Below are 11,646 nucleotides of genomic sequence, written 5' to 3' on the forward strand. Positions count from 1 at the left end.
TATTTGAAAATGCCAAGCACCTTTTTGAAAGTGTGGCATGGCAACTGACCTACACTAGAAGATAAAATCCAAGTTTAAATAATCCTTGGCATCAACCAAAGGCCATGGCGGCATAAAGGAAACTCCGGCCTCCACTTTCACTAGTTAATAGCACACAAGAAGCCCTTGCACCACAAACACCCATACCTACACAAGAAACTTCTTCTTCTTCTTCTTCTTCTATTATTCTCAAGTGAATTATTACCCTTAACCCTCTAAAGACCTTTGAGTCCTTCAATACTCACTTACATAATTATTCTCAAGTGAATTCTTACCCTTAACCCTCTAAGGACCTTTGAGTCCTTCAATACTCACTTACATAATTAGTTAGATGATGAGGACTTATAGATGTGTGAAGATAAGCATATGCAAGGACAACAGCAACCATAACATTGCTAGAAACTAAGGATTATGTGTTGGCAATGTGATACCAAATTTTAATATCTTTAATTTTTAGTTTTTGTATGTTGGTGACTTTGAAAATAAGGTGGTATCTTATTCAAATGTGGCACCCACAATGGAATGACAACATGACAACATGGCGATGCGATTGTTTTCTTAACGGCTCTTTTCTGTTAATATTTAGTATTTCCTAAGGTTTTATTTCATGTGAAGAGCTACACATTATGAATACCCCTATTCTATAAATAATTATCCTTTATGCTTATAGGTCTAGTGATGTTCTATAAATACTTAGATATGGTTATAGTGATTTGATGGTCTAGTGATATGGTCTAGTGATGTTCTATAAATACTTGGGTATGACTCTTTAGTCTAATGATGTGGTGGAAATAAAAGTGGTCCTTGATACTTACATCTTACTTATGTATTATTCTTACATGGATTAAAATGTCATTAAAAGTGGGCCTTTATACTTCATGGCTTAAAATGCCATTGACCACAAGCCCAAGTGTGGAAGGCCATGTGGAGCAGTATGTAGGTGCATAATTGTTTGGGAAAGATTTTTCTAGACTGCTTACATGGAGGAGGATAATTTCTCCTCCATGTGGAGCAGTATGTAGGTGCATAATTGGGAAATATTCTTATAGACTTCTAGATTGCTTACATGGAGGAGGATAATTCCCCCATGTGTAAGTAAAGGAGAACTTTGCTATGTGTAAGCAATGGGGTCTCCACCTACATGCCACTTATTGTCTCATTACACAATAATCAATGGAAGGCTTTGCCTAAAAAGATAATTAATTGTGACATATGGACTTATCTCATAGATGGTTGAATGGTTTCTATAATTGTAATTTGTAGCGAAGCGAGAGAGTGATTCTCCATCTATTTATCTTTTTAATGAAACAAATTAAGGGAGATTCAGTAGTTATTGTCCTTGTATTATTACCACTCTTCTTTGGAAGTACCAATGGTTTTATCAATAGTGAGCATGTGGAAAGATCTCGGCAACCAGCAATTAAAGTCTACTAGGGGAATAGCATACTCTTGCTCTTTATTTTGAATCATTGAGGAGCCACAAGGCAAGAGCACTTCTCAAAAATTCAATCTCATGCAAGGGAGTGGTGCAGATTTTGATAGTTTTACCCACCTTCACTAAAATGGTAATTGCTCTTTACTCAGTTATCCGATTTTAATGGTTACCCTTCTTAATTGTATAGTTCATTCTTTAACCTCATTGTTGAAAATAGGGTTGCAGAAAAGCACACAAAGCTTGAAGAAGAAGAAGCAAGAATGCACACAACACAAGTGTATTAGATTGTGTCAATGTACAAAAGATAAGTTAGCCCTAGAATGATGGGCGTATATACAAGCCGGGGAAAAAAACCTCCTAAAGAGGGAAAAAGTGCCCCGGCGGTCCTTAGTGTGTTCACACACATCACTGCCTATATATATGGCAACAAATCCTCCCCTGGGAGTGATGGTGTGAACGAGAGCTGGCAGTCATGTATAGGGAAGTGCCATGCCCGAAGTAGATCAGTCCACAAAGGGGAGCAAGCCCAAAGCTTTGCGGAAAGCTTCGAACTTCTCACGAGGAAGCGCCTTTGTGAAAAGATCGGCGAGGTTACCCTGTGTTGGCACATAGGCCAAGCTGATCTCTCTTGCTAAGAGTCTCTCCCTGACATAGTGATAATGCACCTCAATGTGCTCTGTGCGAGCATGAAAAACTGGGTTTCTCGCAACTGCCAATGCACTCTGACTGTCAGTGTAGATAGAGGTGGCAGTCTCCTGTCCAACACCCAAGTCAGCCTAAGCCATTTGAGCCACACACACTCAACCGTAGTAGCTGTGAAAGTTGCCCTCCTGTACTCAGCTTCACAACTAGAAGTGGCCACAGTAGGTTGCTTCTTGCTTAACCAAGATATGCATGAGCTACCGAGCATGAAACAAAAACCACTTTTAGACACTCTTGTGTCACAGCAACCAGCCCAATCTGAGTCCGAAAAAGCATGTAAATCTGGCGGCAACGATCTCCCCTTGGGATAAAATAACCCAAGATGTATGGTGCCACCGAAAGATACGTTTAACTGCCTTCCAATGATGAGACCCTGGGCTATGCATAAACCTGCTCACCTGTGAGACTGCAAACTGAATGTTTGGCCTCGTAATGCATACATAAATGAGGCAACCAACAGCTGTCTGATAGAGTGTGACATCAAAGTGATCTCCAGCATCATGAAGACTCAACTTCAAACCTGTCTCCATTGGAGTAGCAATAGGCTTGCAGTCTTCAAGGCCAAATCTCCGCAATAATGTCTCAATATACTTTGTCTGACACAAAGCAATACCTCCATCACACTGCTTAAATTGTATCCCCAAATAATGATGCAAATGCCCCAAATCTGACATCTCAAAAGAGGCATTCAAATCAGCCTTAAAATCAGCGATATGACTCTCATTTGGTCCTGTGAGCAGCATGTCATCGACATAGAGAGCAATGATTAGATGTACATCATCCACACATTTAACATACAAAGTGCTTTCTGTTGGACTATTCTGAAAACCATGTGCAGTCAAATATGCATGTATCTTTTCATATCAAGCTCATGGAGCTTGCTTTAAACCATACAAAGCCTTTTTCAACTTGCACACCTTGTTTTCCTGCCCTCTTTGAACAAAACCACGAGGCTGTGATACATACACCTCCTCATGCAAATCTCCATTCAAGAACGCAGTCTTTATGTCCAACTGATGTACATTCCAACCATTATGAGCTGCCAATGCACAAATGCTACGAATGGTAGTCATACGACAAGTGGGAGCCCTTTTCTTGAGCATAACCTTTTCGCAACAAGTCTAGCCTTATAGCGATTAACACTGCCATTTGGCTTTCGTTTCAACTTAAAAACCCACTTACATCCAATGACCTTTTTAGTAATAGGCAAATCACACAAAGACCATGTACCATTCTTCATTATAGCATCATATTCACTTTGCATTGCAGCCAACCAATTTTTTGATTTTTGTGCCTCATCAAATGAAAGAGTTTCTTCCTCTTCACACATACTAGACACAACCAAAGCATAACAATCTGATGCACAAGAGGCATGCTGAAAACCTGAGCGGTACGACTAGACATAGGTGTATCAATTTTACTATCATGCAAGGTTTGCACCAGCCATTTAGGCATACCTCTAGCCTGCTCATTTTCAGCCCTATCCTCATAAATTACATCATGTAAATCTGCATCAAAAATAGGCTGATCTATGATGTTTGAAATCTGCATAGGCTGAATATTTGCCTCATTAGGGCTTACATTTGAATTCCCACCTGTAAACAGAGGCAACAACGTATCAAATACATCCCGTGAGCTCACACTTGTCTCTTTGGTACATGATAACAAAGGCTGCACAGTATCTTCCACAAAAACAACATCTCGACTAATCAAGATACGGTTTGACTATGGATGATACAATCTGTAACCCTTCCTCTCAGTACTGTAACCAACAAAAATGCATTTGACAGCCTTATCATCCAATTTTCTACGTTGTTGCACAAGCACTAAAGCATAGGCCAAGCAACCAAAGGCACGCAAGTGACCAATAGAAGGCTTCCTGCCATGCCAAGCTTCGTATGGAGTAACAGACTGCAAGGCCTTAGTGGGACACCTGTTGAGTACATATGCAGCACACATGACAGCCTCCTCAAGCCAAAACGCATGTGGCAAAGCTTGGCTCTTGACCATACATCGTGCCATCTCCATAAGTGACCTGCTTTTCCTCTCAGCGCAACACCATTTTGCTGAGGGGTATACGGCACTGTACATTGGTGTTTTATCCCATGACTAGCCAGAAATGCATCAAACTCTTTAGACATGTACTCCCCCCCTCGATCAGAAATGGAGGGTGCCCACAGTACAATTGGATACATTTTCAACCATAAGTAAAAACTGTTTGAAGCACAAACACTTCGGACTTTGTCTTCAGTGGATATACCCATGCATGCCTTGAGTAATCATCAATGAAAGCCACGAAGTACAAGTGTTTACCAAATGACGGAGTTTGCATAGGCCCACATACATCACTATATACAAGTTGCAATTTGCGAGTGGCCCGCACAGAACCGTCCTTTAGAAACACAGAACGCTGCATTTTGCCCAAAATACAGCCTTCACAAACATGTTTCAATGGTGCCTCAAGAGGGGGCAATGAAGCAACCATATCAAATTTCTGCAAACGCAGCAAACTAGCAAAGTTCAGATGACCAAAACGAGCATGCCATAGTTTTGCATCTGAAACTGCCTTTTCATCAGAAATTGCATTTGCTGAATCTTCCACACACGTCATAAGAATTGAGTCTATACAGCCCACGAAACAAGGTGCCAGATGCAATAATCGTATCACCAGAAGTCAAATCATGAACAGTACATCTGTCATCCCACAAATTTGACTACAAGTCCAAGTCTAGCAAGCGCAGAGACAGACAATAGATTCTTCTTTATTCCTGGCACATACAAAGCATCTGAAAGTATGAAAGCGCTGCCATTTGTAGCAGTAAGCATAATTTTACCAACACCCTTCACTGGGTAAGAAGCATTATTGGCACATGTGACAGTATTCCCATTAGAGACAGCCTCAAGACAAGTGAACATATCACGATGCAAGGTAATGTGCTTTGTAGCAGTCAAAATACCATACATCAGAGTCAACAGAAACTGCCAAACATGCATCATGTGTACAGATGGGTCATACTGGCAATACACGCTAAACGCCCATTCTGTATCCTGCACAACATTTGCAGAATCTGCATTTATAGAAGCATCCGCTATTGTGGCTACATTTAACTCTTTCTTCTTTGCCTCTTTAGCCTTTAGCCTTTAGCTTAGGGCAATTCTTAATGACATGATCAGTTGCCTTACAATAGTTGCACCTCATTTTTTTCTTGCCTTTATCAAGAGCCTTCTTACACCTATTGTTGCTACTTGTGGAAGGAGAAGAAGCTGCAGACCTACTAATAGGAGAAGAAACAGTGGAAGGGACTGCCTTACCACTTCTTCTCTGCTGGTGGTGGACAGCAGCAACAAATGCTTGATCAACTGCACGCTGCCTAGCCCTATTTTGCCTGGACTGCGCTTCTTGCAAGAGCTTGTTGACTAAAGTATCATACTTGACAACATCAGGTCTGTCCTCACAGTAACAAGTCTCCACGTGGAAGCAAAAGTCTGATATGACTCAGGTAAAGCATCAAGAACAGTCTGCACAAGAGAATGATCAGGAATAATCTCACCTACAGAAATCAACTGTTCCTTGAGATCTTTAATCTCAGAGCAAGAAAAACATTCATGTCATCATCTTCCTGCATAATCTTCGATTCTAGCTCTTTACGCAGGTAAGAGATTTTTGCCTCGTTTTACGACCTGCAAAAAACAGCTAGAATATCCCGAGCATGTTTTGTTGTTTTAGCTGAACGAATATGTGGGGTGATGTTACGTTTGACAGAAAGTGCAATCAAGGCATGAGCATGCGTATCTTTACCATCCCAACAACGAGCTTGTTCAGCAGTGGGTAAAACAGCAGCAACAACAGTAGAGCTACTAGAACCTGCAACATCCTCAACATATCCTACATCCATAGAACCTGGACGTGCATCCATACCCTGCACAATATTCCACACTCCTTTTGCAACCAAAACATGCTGCATCATGTATGCCCAAAGTGGGTAGTTGCTGTCTCCATCCAGTTTGTCATCAGCAAACAACATGCAAAATACATCATTGCTGTTATCAGCCATGGCCACTGACTGAAACTGATGCAAAAGCTACCTGTAATGAAGCAAAGACTGAACAGAAAACAAGTCGTGCTATATAGCACGGTCCACAATAGAATACGTATGCCTGTTTTGCAGAAAACTGCACTGTCGAAATTTCTGCACAAAATGACGAAAACACCTGTGCAGAACTTGTAATACAAAACGGAGCTCGAAACGACCTCATATGCAATCTCTGAGAACGCGAATCCCTACGAGCTAATTTGCAGAGTATAGGGACCTGTCCAAGTGCTCGTGAAAGCTCACCTCAATCGGAGAACGTGAGTCGGAGGGTGCTAGCGACGTAGCCCTGGGAGCCGATGCCTACTTTGATACTAATTGTTGGAAATAGGGTTGCAAAAAAGCACACAAAGCTTGGAGAAGAAGAAGCAAGAATGCACACAACACAAGTGTATTAGATTGTGTCAATGTACAAAGAAAAGTTAGCCCTAGAATGATGGGCGTATATACAAGCCGGGGAAAAAAACCTCCTAAAGAGGGAAAAAGTGCCCCAGCGGTCCTTAGTGTGTTCACACACATCACTGCCTATATATATGGCAACACTCATTGCTAAGTAAAGAACAAAAATTATATGTTTATTGTTGTTTTTCAAGGTGTTTTTGGGACATCTTTACTCCCCTGCACACTGAAATGTTGATAACTTTGACTCACTCACTTGTTTGTTAAACTTTTTATATAGGCATAAAGCTCTGTTTGAGCTCTATGTATTTGTGTAATCCAAATATTATGCTAAAAGATAGTAATCATCTATTTTTTAACATAACAATTCACTGCTTCTCTTAAAAATGATCAATTTCTTTTAGTTTCTCTACCTAATTGTTAGTCACATGCATCTCCTTTATTCTTGAGTCCCTTTCATCTTCAATTATTATAAAATATTTTTTTCCAATCCGCACAAATGAATCCTATCGACACACCTTATATCTCCGCTCACATAAGCTTGAGCAAGAAGATTTTCTTCTAACAAAGAATTGCCTCTTGTTTGGACCGGAGAGATTAGCCAAAATCCTTGCTTCTCTTTATTCTTTTATCTCTTCATTTTGTTTTTCATCTAATGTCTCCTCTCCAAACAAGAGGAGAAATTAGAGAAGCAAGGATTTTGGCTAGTCTCTCCTCTCTAAATAAGAGGGTAATTTTTTATTGAAAGAAAATATTTTGGGTCAAGAAATTAGAGAAGAAAGGATTTCGGTTAATCTCTCCTCTCTAAATAAGAGGGAAATCCTTTGTGAAAGAAAATATTCTAGCCCAAGGTTAAATTTCATAGGGTGTATGTGTGGTTTGGATAGTTTAAGAAAAACACTTTAGAATAATTGAAAAACATTTAAGAATGATTGAAGATGTAAGGTACTCGAAGAAAGAAGATACATGGGACTTATAATTAGGCAAAGAAATTTTTTAAAAAAATTATTGTACGTAATAATTGAATTATATAGCTATATAAAGCTCAAAGAGAGATTCATGCCATTATAAAATGTTTTAAAAATGGTTGAGCAAGTCAAAATTTATGGCCATTCCAGTGCACAGGGTAGTAAAGTTGTCCTAAAACCAACTTGAAAAACATCAATAAACAGAGAATTTATGTTCTTTTACTAAGCCATAAGATTAAATATTGAACTATATGATTGAAAAGGACCTTTGAAGATAGACTTTTTTAATCAGATAATCGCAGAGGTAATTGCCATTTTAGTGAAGATATGTAAAATTACCAAAAACTACACTTTCCCTTTCATGAGATTCAATTTTAAGTTACACTTGCCTTTTAGCTAATCAGTGATTCAAAATAGAGAGCAAAGGTATATTGGTGCCTCTAGTATACTTTGGTTCTCCCGAGATCTTTCACATGCTCACTACCACTAAAACGATTTGTAAGAAGGCGATAATAAGGCAAGGGCTACCTCGAGAACACATGAAGAAAATGTATAACTAAGTGATTATAAAAACTTAAAAAAAAAAGAAGAAGATAGTGAGATAGTGACACAAGAATGTGTGGGGGCTTCCTTGATTTGAAAGGGAGAGGAGAGAACTCATTTATAGATGGAGAATCACCCTCTCTCATTTTGTTACAAATTACATAATAGAAATCTTCAATCATCCTGTGACATAATGTTGGCAACTAACTAGCCCATTTGGCCACCTAGGTCGCCGCCCAAATTGTCCCGTTGTGTAACAAACTAGTATGGGTTAAGCTTTCTTACTTTGTAAAAACTTGTAGCGGTTTCTTACTAATGGGTAGTACCTAGGGTAACTTTTTTTCAGTGAAGATATAAAATAAAATGAAAATGGTGTTTTTTAGAAAACCCTAAGATATGCATTTGGGAGACCAAATTCAGAACTAAAGATCATAAAGGTCATGCCAAATCCATAGTCCACACAAGGGAATATCAAATCAATCTAAATAAAATATAAGGCCATAGAATTCATTTCTCATGCTACTTCTATTCCTTCATTGCTGATGAGTCAAGCCACCTGGAGAGTAGTGCACCTTGTGTTTAATGATGGAGTTAAAAAGACAACATTCTCATATTGAGAGAGAGAGAGAGAGAGAGAGAGAGAGATTTGTTAAAGCCTATAGGAGGCCAAAATGACCGATGAATCAAATAGTACTTGTTATACCAATAATGCAAAACTCAAAATTGAACCAATTGTAACATAAAGCTGCTATAAAAGTATAGTTAAACAAAAACGTGTTCTTGCCATATGCTCCATTGCTAAGGCTCAAGCTTAGAAATAGAGATACATGCTTTGGGAGTAAACTATCCATGTGCAAGTGCATGTATGCTGGTGTGTCTTCGTGTATTTGTATGTGTCTACATAAGTAGAATTATGTGTGCATACGCACACGTGCATCTGCGTGTCTTGTGTCTGTGCAAGCATGTGAGTTTGTATGTACGTCATGTGCACAAGTGTTGGCACATGCATGTAGGTGATTGGGTGTGTCAATTCTAATGTGCACGCATGTGTGTGTAACTGCATTAGCAATCATGTGTGCATGTGCATATACAAGAGTATGATTGCATGTATGCTTGCGTGTGCGCCTGTATGTGAAGTGTGCACAAGTGCATGCATGCGTGTGCACGCCCACATGTATGCATGTTTTTTGTTAAGAAGACATATGTTTCAAATATAGAAATGGTTATTGCCACAATCATATTCTCCACAAATAATGGATTTATGTGGAGCTGCAAAATATTGGGATTTCTCAAGACGTGGGTGTGCCTCAATGCAACTTCTAACTGTAAGGCTTGTAAACAGCTTGCTTATGTTGGGGTTAACCAATCCCTAGAAAGAAAGAAATAGCTTGCTTATTTGTAGTCTTTTTATTAGTGTCGAAGTCAACACCCATGGACCATGGAGGCGAAGGGCCACACCTCACAATAAATGGCACCCTCAAATCTCTAAACAATAGAAGCCGATATCTTAGATGATGAATGCGATAATACGAGCCTCACTACATCTTTCCAAGTCAAAACAATATTGACTAATTTTCATTTTCAATAGAATAAACCGTTTTTTCCGACACTCTTCAAACCTACTCTTCCTTTTAGCCAAATTATCAAGAATCAAAGGTGACCAGAAAATACTGTTATGTTGCAACACATCTAGTTGGCAAGTTGTATCAACTATTCTTGATTTCGACGCGTTGTCCCATGCTAAAAAGTCAATAAGTAGCACTGTTTATTTTTGAAGGTTACAAAGCCCTTCTAAAGGCAATTTGACCAACTAAAGAAGTATGAAAAAGAATGGAGTATTGCTCTTGAAGTGCTATAAAACAAAATTGCTTTTCACACGTAAGGGTGAAAAAAATTGAACCTTGCACATGAAGGGCATGTAGGTATTAGTTTGTTGCTTCTTTAAATACACATTACACATTAATTAGTTCTTTTTTTAAGACATTTGTTGATAGCTTATTGAGAAAACTGATGAAGCTTTATAGCAAAACCATGGTGATCAAGAAAAACAAACTTCACAAGCAAAGAGATTGTAATAGTGGGTCAATGGATATATTGTTACCACAATAGGTCAATGTCATAACAATTTCATTTCATTTGTGAATGTTTTACGAAGGAACTTGAAAGACAACCTTTATGTTGGCCGTCTTTTGAGGGGCAAAGAAAAAAATATGCCTTTCACATTGAAAGACAAATTTGAAAGAGGCCTTCTTAAGAAAAAGCACACCCTACTTGCAAAAATAAACACTTAGTAGCATTGAGCCCCCAGACTAGTAGCTCACAGTTCCCGGCCATCACTAACAGCACTAAACCCCCAAATGACAAAGTCATAGTTCGCCTACAGCATAGATCCATAGAAGTAGACTGAGTGTCAGACACTGATTGGGTGATGCCAAACAAAGAAAATTTATCTAGAAACGAGAAACTCCAGAAAAACTCAACACTCCACTGAGTCATTCATACATTTTAGATAGTTACAACCGAAACGTTGGTCTATGTGCAGGCACTTAGTAGTAAACTACTGAGACTAGCCCAGAATATCAACAAACTTAAGTCAACATTGTGGTCAAAGCATTCACCACAATTTAGATTCAAGAAGTCCTCACACTAACTTAGAAATTATAGCACATCTTTCAAGCAGCACAGAGATCAATTGAAGTCCCTATATAACGTAAACGAATGACTGCACTGTGATTATTGCACTCTTATGTGCTTCTAATTTGGGCCAAAAGATATAGATTATCAGAGACTATCTTTAAAAACTAAAGTGAGATTTTTCAAATCTATAGATGCAGTGCTACAATTGAAAGTTCAAAAAATGTCAAAAGTTCTTCCTGTCGTTGTTTTGACTTACTTGCTCCACAGCATCTAGTATTGAGGACATAACAGAGACAAACATCTTTATTTTCTCGAAAGAGAGCAGACCTACTGACAATGAAGTCAGCATACTCTCAACAGAACACTGGAACATCTCTGCAGCCCTGAGTTCTTACCTCTTTTTGGCTATGTGGATGTTGTGAAACCACTGTGAATATCCACACTATCCAATTCCTTTTAAAGCGAATCCAAAATCTACTACAACAGCTTCAAAAACCTAGAAGTTTACGCTGGTAGTAATTTATCACTTGTTTGAGATCAGGACATAAATCATAATGATACTGCTGCTCGTCATATACAGAAATGAGGTACAGCAACCTACCAACAAACAGAATTCCCTCTCATGCAAAGCCACAGCAAAAAGCATCAGAAGTTAGCTGAAGACCCAGAACAAGCATGTGCGTCTAAGTTTCATCTAAACTAAGGGGACATCCACTTCGTCCATCCTATGCATAGCATCAGTAAAACCCTGTGTGATGTCAACAGACTTACCTGAGGTTCAGAGATCAAGTGTAAGCCATCATTTGCTATGCATCATTGGATGTCAGCTTTG

The 11,646-nt window shown here is 39.0% G+C and overlaps 1 non-coding gene across 1 annotated transcript; it reads right to left on the bottom strand.

The window, feature by feature from the left end:
- Positions 1-11,547: 11,547 nt before the first annotated feature.
- Positions 11,548-11,612, bottom strand: LOC147619410 (small nucleolar RNA snoR101). The gene has a single exon (XR_015261922.1). It is a non-coding gene; the product is annotated as a small nucleolar RNA snoR101 (small nucleolar RNA).
- Between the last annotated feature and the right edge of the window lie 34 nt (positions 11,613-11,646).

The sequence above is a fragment of the Cibotium barometz genome, chromosome 33, assembly GCF_041138505.1.
Source record: "Cibotium barometz isolate CiBa-2024 chromosome 33, ASM4113850v1, whole genome shotgun sequence".
Classification (NCBI taxonomy): Eukaryota; Viridiplantae; Streptophyta; class Polypodiopsida; order Cyatheales; family Cibotiaceae; genus Cibotium; species Cibotium barometz.